This window comes from Capricornis sumatraensis, chromosome 1, assembly GCF_032405125.1.
Source record: "Capricornis sumatraensis isolate serow.1 chromosome 1, serow.2, whole genome shotgun sequence".
In the NCBI taxonomy this organism is placed as follows: domain Eukaryota; kingdom Metazoa; phylum Chordata; class Mammalia; order Artiodactyla; family Bovidae; genus Capricornis; species Capricornis sumatraensis.
In genome coordinates, this window is record NC_091069.1 from 90901325 (window position 1) to 90907982 (window position 6658).

The 6658-nt window shown below is 48.7% G+C and overlaps 1 pseudogene; it reads left to right on the forward strand.

Moving 5' to 3' along the window:
• Positions 1–5166: 5166 nt before the first annotated feature.
• On the forward strand, positions 5167–6007 carry LOC138078612 (large ribosomal subunit protein eL6 pseudogene; annotated as a pseudogene).
• Positions 6008–6658: the final 651 nt, after the last annotated feature.

Consider the following 6658-nt stretch of genomic DNA (forward strand, 5'->3'; position numbering starts at 1 on the left):
GTTCAGAACTAGCTCCCTCTCTACTGGGGATTTTTCCATGGTGACATAAATCTCTAGGCTTCCCACTAGCACAGTATACTCACAGCTACCTCAGTTAGAAAAAGTGAACTCTGGAAATTCCCATGGCCTCGGCCAAGACCTGAATGGAGCAGGTTTTTTAAACTTCCGGATTCTCTTCTTTCCATGCCAGCCATGGGCAGGCTTCCCTGGCAGAACACGACATTCCCTTCAAAATATAACACCCCCGGACTGGAGGCCCCTGTCCGCCTGCCTGCTTAGGCCCTGAACCTAGCGGAAGGCGGCACCATGTACAACAATAAAGGAAGGCCACTGGGCACCCTGCAGGGTTGGCAATGCCTACCCGCGCTGGGACGCTTCCTGTTATCAGATATCTGAGCACAGGGTCAGGTCTGGTGCCCCCGGCCCCTGTGGTCAGGACACTGACTCAGAACCAGACTCTGAATGCTCTAAACGCTGGGCAGTGCCAGCCAGAGCAGGGAGAGCAGTCAGGAATCTAACGTGGACTCCATGTCAGGTACGGCCCTCCTGGCTGTGTGGCCTCTCAGAGCCACCGTTTCTTTAAAATGGAGATAATGCTCCTGCCCTACCTACTCTCCTGGGATTATATGGAGAGGAAGGTAACATATTCAAAATGACTTGAAAGCTATAAAGTATTATTCCATGCATGAAATCTGAGTTTATTGTGAAGATTAAATTAAATGGGAACATTACACACACACAGGTAACAACTGGCTTTCTAGAAAGGGAAACACCAGTTACTTTTACATTTACCGATTTCCATGGTGTAAATAATGCCTTCATGGCTGACTTCAAAGTATCACTGTGATGTCACCGCACCTCAAGGGTCAAGAAATGTGCGCAACTGATCCCTGTAAGCTGGGCTGCGCCAGCACATCACTGTTTACTTATTTTACCTCTTCTTACATGAGGCCCTTAGCGCTGGGGCCTGCAGAAAAGGGGCCCTGACCTCCTGCTCATTCTTCATTCACTAGGTGGCAGCCCTGCCCTGTCTGCTGAGTCAGAAACGCTCCGAAGTTCCGGGGAGACTGATTTGACTGGGGAGCCGGCTGCCACACTTCAGGAGCTGGGATCACGTCCCAGTTTTGTTCATATCCCCAGTTCCAGAGAATGAGATGGCGGGATGTCATCACCAACTCAACGGACGTGAGTTTGGGCAAACTCCGGGAGATGGTGAAGGACAGGGAAGCCTGGCGTGCTGCAGTCCACGGGGTCGCTAAGAGTCGGACACGACTGAGTGACTGAACAGCAACAACCAGCTCCAGGACAGGGCCTGACCCACTGGACGCTTCCCCAAGATAGAAGCTCGTAACAAATTGTAGCTAAAACGATCCAGAAGGGGGTCAGACCCACAGAGCTGTGAGAGGAGCAGACCCTTGCCGGCCGCATCTTCACCCCCGGGTTTCCTCTGTGTGGGTCCCTGCTGATCTGTGCTTCCTTAGGTGCCACCCACAAGCCCCCAAACCCACCCCTCATCTCAGGTCTGCTGCTTCCCCTGCAGGCCTCCCCTGCATCCACTCTCTCTTCTCCTGGAGTCCCCCCCTCCCTGTACTGAGAGCCATAAGGCCAGATGCTTCCCACTCAGACAAGGAATGGGGGCAGGCCTGCCTGTCTTGACTGCCTCCTGCCCAGCCACTCAGTCCCTCAGCCCGTGAAGGGAATAAGGGGGCCCCTCCTTTTTGTACCGGAGAAGGCAATGGCACCCCACTCCAGTACTCTTGCCTGGAAAATCCCATGGATGGAGGAGCCTGGTAGGCTGCAGTCCATGGGGTCGCTGAGAGTCGGACACGGCTGAGTGACTTCACTTTCACTTTGCACTTTCCTGCATTGGAGAAGGAAATGGCAACCCACTCCAGTGTTCTTGCCTGGAAACTCCCATGGATGGAGGAGCCTGGTAGGCTGTAGCCCATAGGGTCGCTGAGTTGGACACGACTGAGTGACTTCACTTTCACTTTTCCCTTTCACGCACTGGAGAAGGAAATAGCAACCCACTCCAGTGTTCTTGCCTAGAGAATCCCAAGGACGGGGGAGCCTGGTGGGCTGCCTTCTATGGGGTCGCACAGAGTCGGACACGACTGAAGTGACTTAGCAGCTCCTTTTTGTACATGTACCACTTCCTTCTCTTGTATGCATAAACCCCAAAACTTCCTTCTTGATCTCAAAATAAGTAAGTATTATCTGAATACAGAGAAATAAGTCATGGGGACAGGATGAAAGGAAGGGAGGAGATGAAGGCATTCCAGGTGAATTAATTACTCCAGGAAAGACCTAAAGTAACTGGTGCTTCCTTGGCCTGAGAACAATAGCAAAAGAAAACTGATGCGTAAGCCAAAACTATTCACATCTCCATCCGTCACTAAGATGTGTCCCACCCAGTTTTATGTTCTCTCTCAATCCCGTGTGCCAACATAAACTACCATCTCCTCTGGCTGTCTCAAGGTAACCTGGAGAAAAATGAGATGGTGGAATTCTCCAAGAACAGAACAAAAGTTTCCACATCACCTGTTTTAGATACAAATAAAATGGCCAAATTGTCTCAATTCCAAAAGAAGAGGGATAACTCTTGCACTTACCAGGAAAAGGGAACAGCCTGCCTGTAACCAAGGTCACTGAAGAAAAATCCTTCAAAGCTACAATCAATGATCCTGATGTCTGAGTTCCTGAGCTGAAAGTTAACCGTTCTTCTTAATACACTCTGAACACATGTGATTCCCTGCTTTAAGGCAAATAAGGGAGAGAATTAGCATTAATTAAGCACCCAATAGAGCCTTCATGAAGACTCTGTGCTCAGCACAGAGTACCATCCGTGCACGCCCCATGAAGTGTACCTTTTACCCCATTTTAGAGATGACATAAACACGCAATGGAACTTAGGAAGTGGGCCCAGGGACACACAATAACTAAGCAACGGACTCAAAAGTACCCCCGACTGCAGCCCTGGACACATGTTCCAGATTGAGTTACCATTGTCGCTTTACTGTAGGTTGTCTAGAATGAATCCCAGGTGCGGTGTCATCAAGACCACGAAGGGAGGCAAGCCCCCCTCCTTTTCCTTCCCTGCAACTGCCCTTCATGAAAGCCAAGCATGAGGAGAGAGAGGATGAGGAGGAGATTTAAGGTGGGGGGTATCAGAGACCAGATGGAAATTCTGAAGCTCACAGCTATTAGGTCTTTAGGTTTATGGGCTCAAGACACTGAGAGGAATGATGTTAGCTCTTTTTAAAAGAGAAAAGAGGCAAGAAATGATTGCCTAAATGAAAATGGAAGGTTCCTCTACCGGCAATTCATCACACGGTCCTTGGATTGCATGTGCCCATTAATCAGCCCCTCACCTGACCCCCATTATGAGCGTCACCTGACCTCTGCCCCAACCACCCCCAGTTAAGGTCCTGGACGGAAGGGAGTGTGTCTCATTCATCTTAGAACCCTTAGGACCTGGCAGACAGAGTTGTTGGCAGAGGGTGAGTGTTAAAAAAAACAAGTCTGTTGAATTGGACTTGTTTTTTCCACCTTTATTCCCAGAGTAACCTTTTGGCATCTTTTAACTGCCTTCTCTAGACTGTGTCTCCTCCTCCACTCTTGCTTGTGACCCTGTGCATATCAGGATTTCAGCACTCACAGAATTGGAGGAGGAGAATCTGTCGTGTTCTGAGTCAGGCTATACATCCTTTAGGGTAAGAACCGTTTATTACTGAGTTTTGTACCCTCAGCGCCTAGCATGATGCCTGACACACAGGAAATGCTTATTAAACATCCATTAAGTCGGATTGACTCTGGCAAAGGTGGGTGAAAAGGTGAGTCTCTAACATCTGAAATCTTTAAATACAGTCTCTGGAACTTTGAACAGATAATCCAAGGAGGACAGGGTCAGGTCAAACTACTTATCAAACACAGTTTGAACACAGTGTGACTAGCTTCGTCCCTAACAGTAGCATTTGTGTATTTTCGGGAGTTGAGAATCCCTTCAGAGCATCATGAATTTAAACCATTCTGGAATCGCCTGTGAATAAACCAGGGGAATGAATGACTAGTTAGCTAGATAAACACAGCCTGACCATGAGAAAAGCCAACACGTTGCACCCACTGTGAGCTGAGATTCAAATGGGCAGCGGCGTTGTAGACACATGACTAGGCTGCTTCCAGTTCTCCTGCCCAAATCCCAGCATGACACACAACCAGAGCCTGACGTTGGGGTGCCCATTTCTGCACTGCAGCACTTCTTAGAAACTTGAATCATCTAATATCCATGGGGATACTTCCTGAGGGGCAGGACACACCTTGCTTTCCAAACTCCTCTGGCCACAGGGTACTTCTTTAGTAGAAACTTTCTCACCACCCTCTGGATGTCTGCACCCCCATAGGGATCTGCCCTTCATTACATTCAGTTCCGCAAACACCAGTAAGCCCTCCTCCCTGAGCCTGAGGTGGTGTTGCACGTGTGTGAAGGGCTACACAGAGAATGATGGGCAGTCTCTCCCCTTGGGGAGCATCTGGTCTCATCTGGGAGAGAGAAGGCAGAATCAGAGAAGAGGCAGAGCTCAAGCCAGAAGAAGGTCAGCACAGGACAGGTTTCCAAGCAAGGCCAGAAGCTGTGTGGGGGCAGAAAGTGGGGGACAGGGCTTGGGGTGGGGTGGGGTGTTTGTGGGATCAGGGAGACACCCCATGGAAGAGGTGGGCTTTCCCCTGGCAGACAGGAGATGGTGAGGGGAGGGCAGCGTGCCACCGGGGGCAGGAGAGAAGACATACATGGGGAGGCAGGGCAGGGAGTGGTGTAATGGGGAAAAGCCTGGAAAGGTGGTTTGGGTCACATTACAAATGCCACACCAGGAGTCTGTATTTCACGGAGAACTATGGAAGGTCTTTACGTGGGGGGATGCCATAACTAGAGCCACATTTTAGACCATAGAGGCTGGGTGATGTTTACCTTACACCATGTTAGTCCACATACAACTCTCTAAGGAGATGATTCCAACGTAGTATGAGACACAGCGAGAACACACTGAGCTTCGTGTGTGTGTCAGTCTACGATCTTAGAAGTAGCAGTGGAAAGGTTTTCCAAAGAAGATCTACTTTGTAATTATTAGTGAATATTAAAGATTCATGTATGGCTCTTTCCTATCTTGCAAGATGGCCGGTGAAAAGGCTGAGAAGCCAGATACTAAGGAGAAAAAACCTGAAGCCAAGAAGGCTGATGCTGGCGACAAGGATAAAAAGGTGAAGAAGGTTAAGAAGGGGAAGCCCCACTGCAGCTGAAACCCTGTCCTGGTCAGAGGAATTGGCAGATACTCCCAATCAGCTATGTACTCCAGAAAGGCCTTGTACACAAGGAAGTATTCAGCAGCTAAATCCAAGGTTGAAAAGAAAAACGTTAGGGTTCTTGCTACTGTCACAAAACCAGTAGGTGGCAACAAGAATGGTGGTACCTGCGTGGTCAAACTTTGCAAAATGCCTAGGTATTACCCTACTGAAGACGTGCCTTGGAAGCTGTTGAGTCACGGCAAAAAAAACCCTTCAGTAAGCATGTGAGGAAGCTGCTGCCCCCAGCACGCACGGGACCATTTTGATCATCCTCACTGGGCGCCAGAGGCAAGAAGGTCGTTTTCCTGAAGCAGCTGGGCCGTGGCTTGCTACTTGTGACTGGGCCTTTGTCCCTCAATTGAGTTCCTCTGCGTAGAACACACCAGAAATTTGTCATTGCTACTTCCACCAAAATCGGTATCAGTGGCGTGAAAATCCCAGAACATCTCACTGATGCTTACTTCAAGAAGAAGCTGTGTAAACCCAGACACCAGGAGGCTGAGATCTTTGACACAGAGAGAGAGAGATCACAGAGCAGCACAAGGTTGATCAGAAAGCTGGGGACTCACAAATTCTGCAAAGAATCAAAGCTGTCCCTCAGCTCCAGGGCGACCTCCGCTCTGTGTTTGCTCTCACAAATGGAATTTATCCTCACAAAGTAGTGTTCTGAACTTCTTGCAGAGAACCTAATTAAGTAACTTGTCCATTAAAAAAAAGATTCATGTATGGAAAGGAAGGTTGACAGGTGGAGTCTACTGCAGCCATCATCTATTGCTATTTAACAGACGCCTAGGATAAACCTAGCAACTTAAAGCCCACATTTATCATCTCACAGTTTTTGTGAGACAGGCATCCAGGGCTAGCTGAGCCAGGTCCTGTACTTCAGGGTCTCTCACCAAACTGATATCAAGGCATCAGCTGACACCTGGGTTTTATCTGAAGGCTCAGCTGAGGAAGGACCTGCTTCCAAGAGCAAGTGTTGTTGGCAGTATTCAGTTTTTTGAAGGCTGTTGGACTGAAGGGCCACCTCACGTCCTTGCTTCCTTCAGGGCCTGGCTTTTTACAAGACCCGAGGCCACCCTCAGTCCTTGATCACCTGGATCTCTGCCACATGCAAGCCTATTGTATCAAAGCCAGCAAGGGAGAAAGTCTGCTTGTAAGACTTATGTAACCTAATCAGTGAAGTGACATGGAGCTGTCTATACCTCACCAACTTCCGAGCACACACTAAAGTTATGGGAAACTCAGAATTTTTTTTTTTGAGTTCATTTAAAAATATTCTTCTCTAGCTTCTTTTTAAAGAATACTTATTGTATCAAGT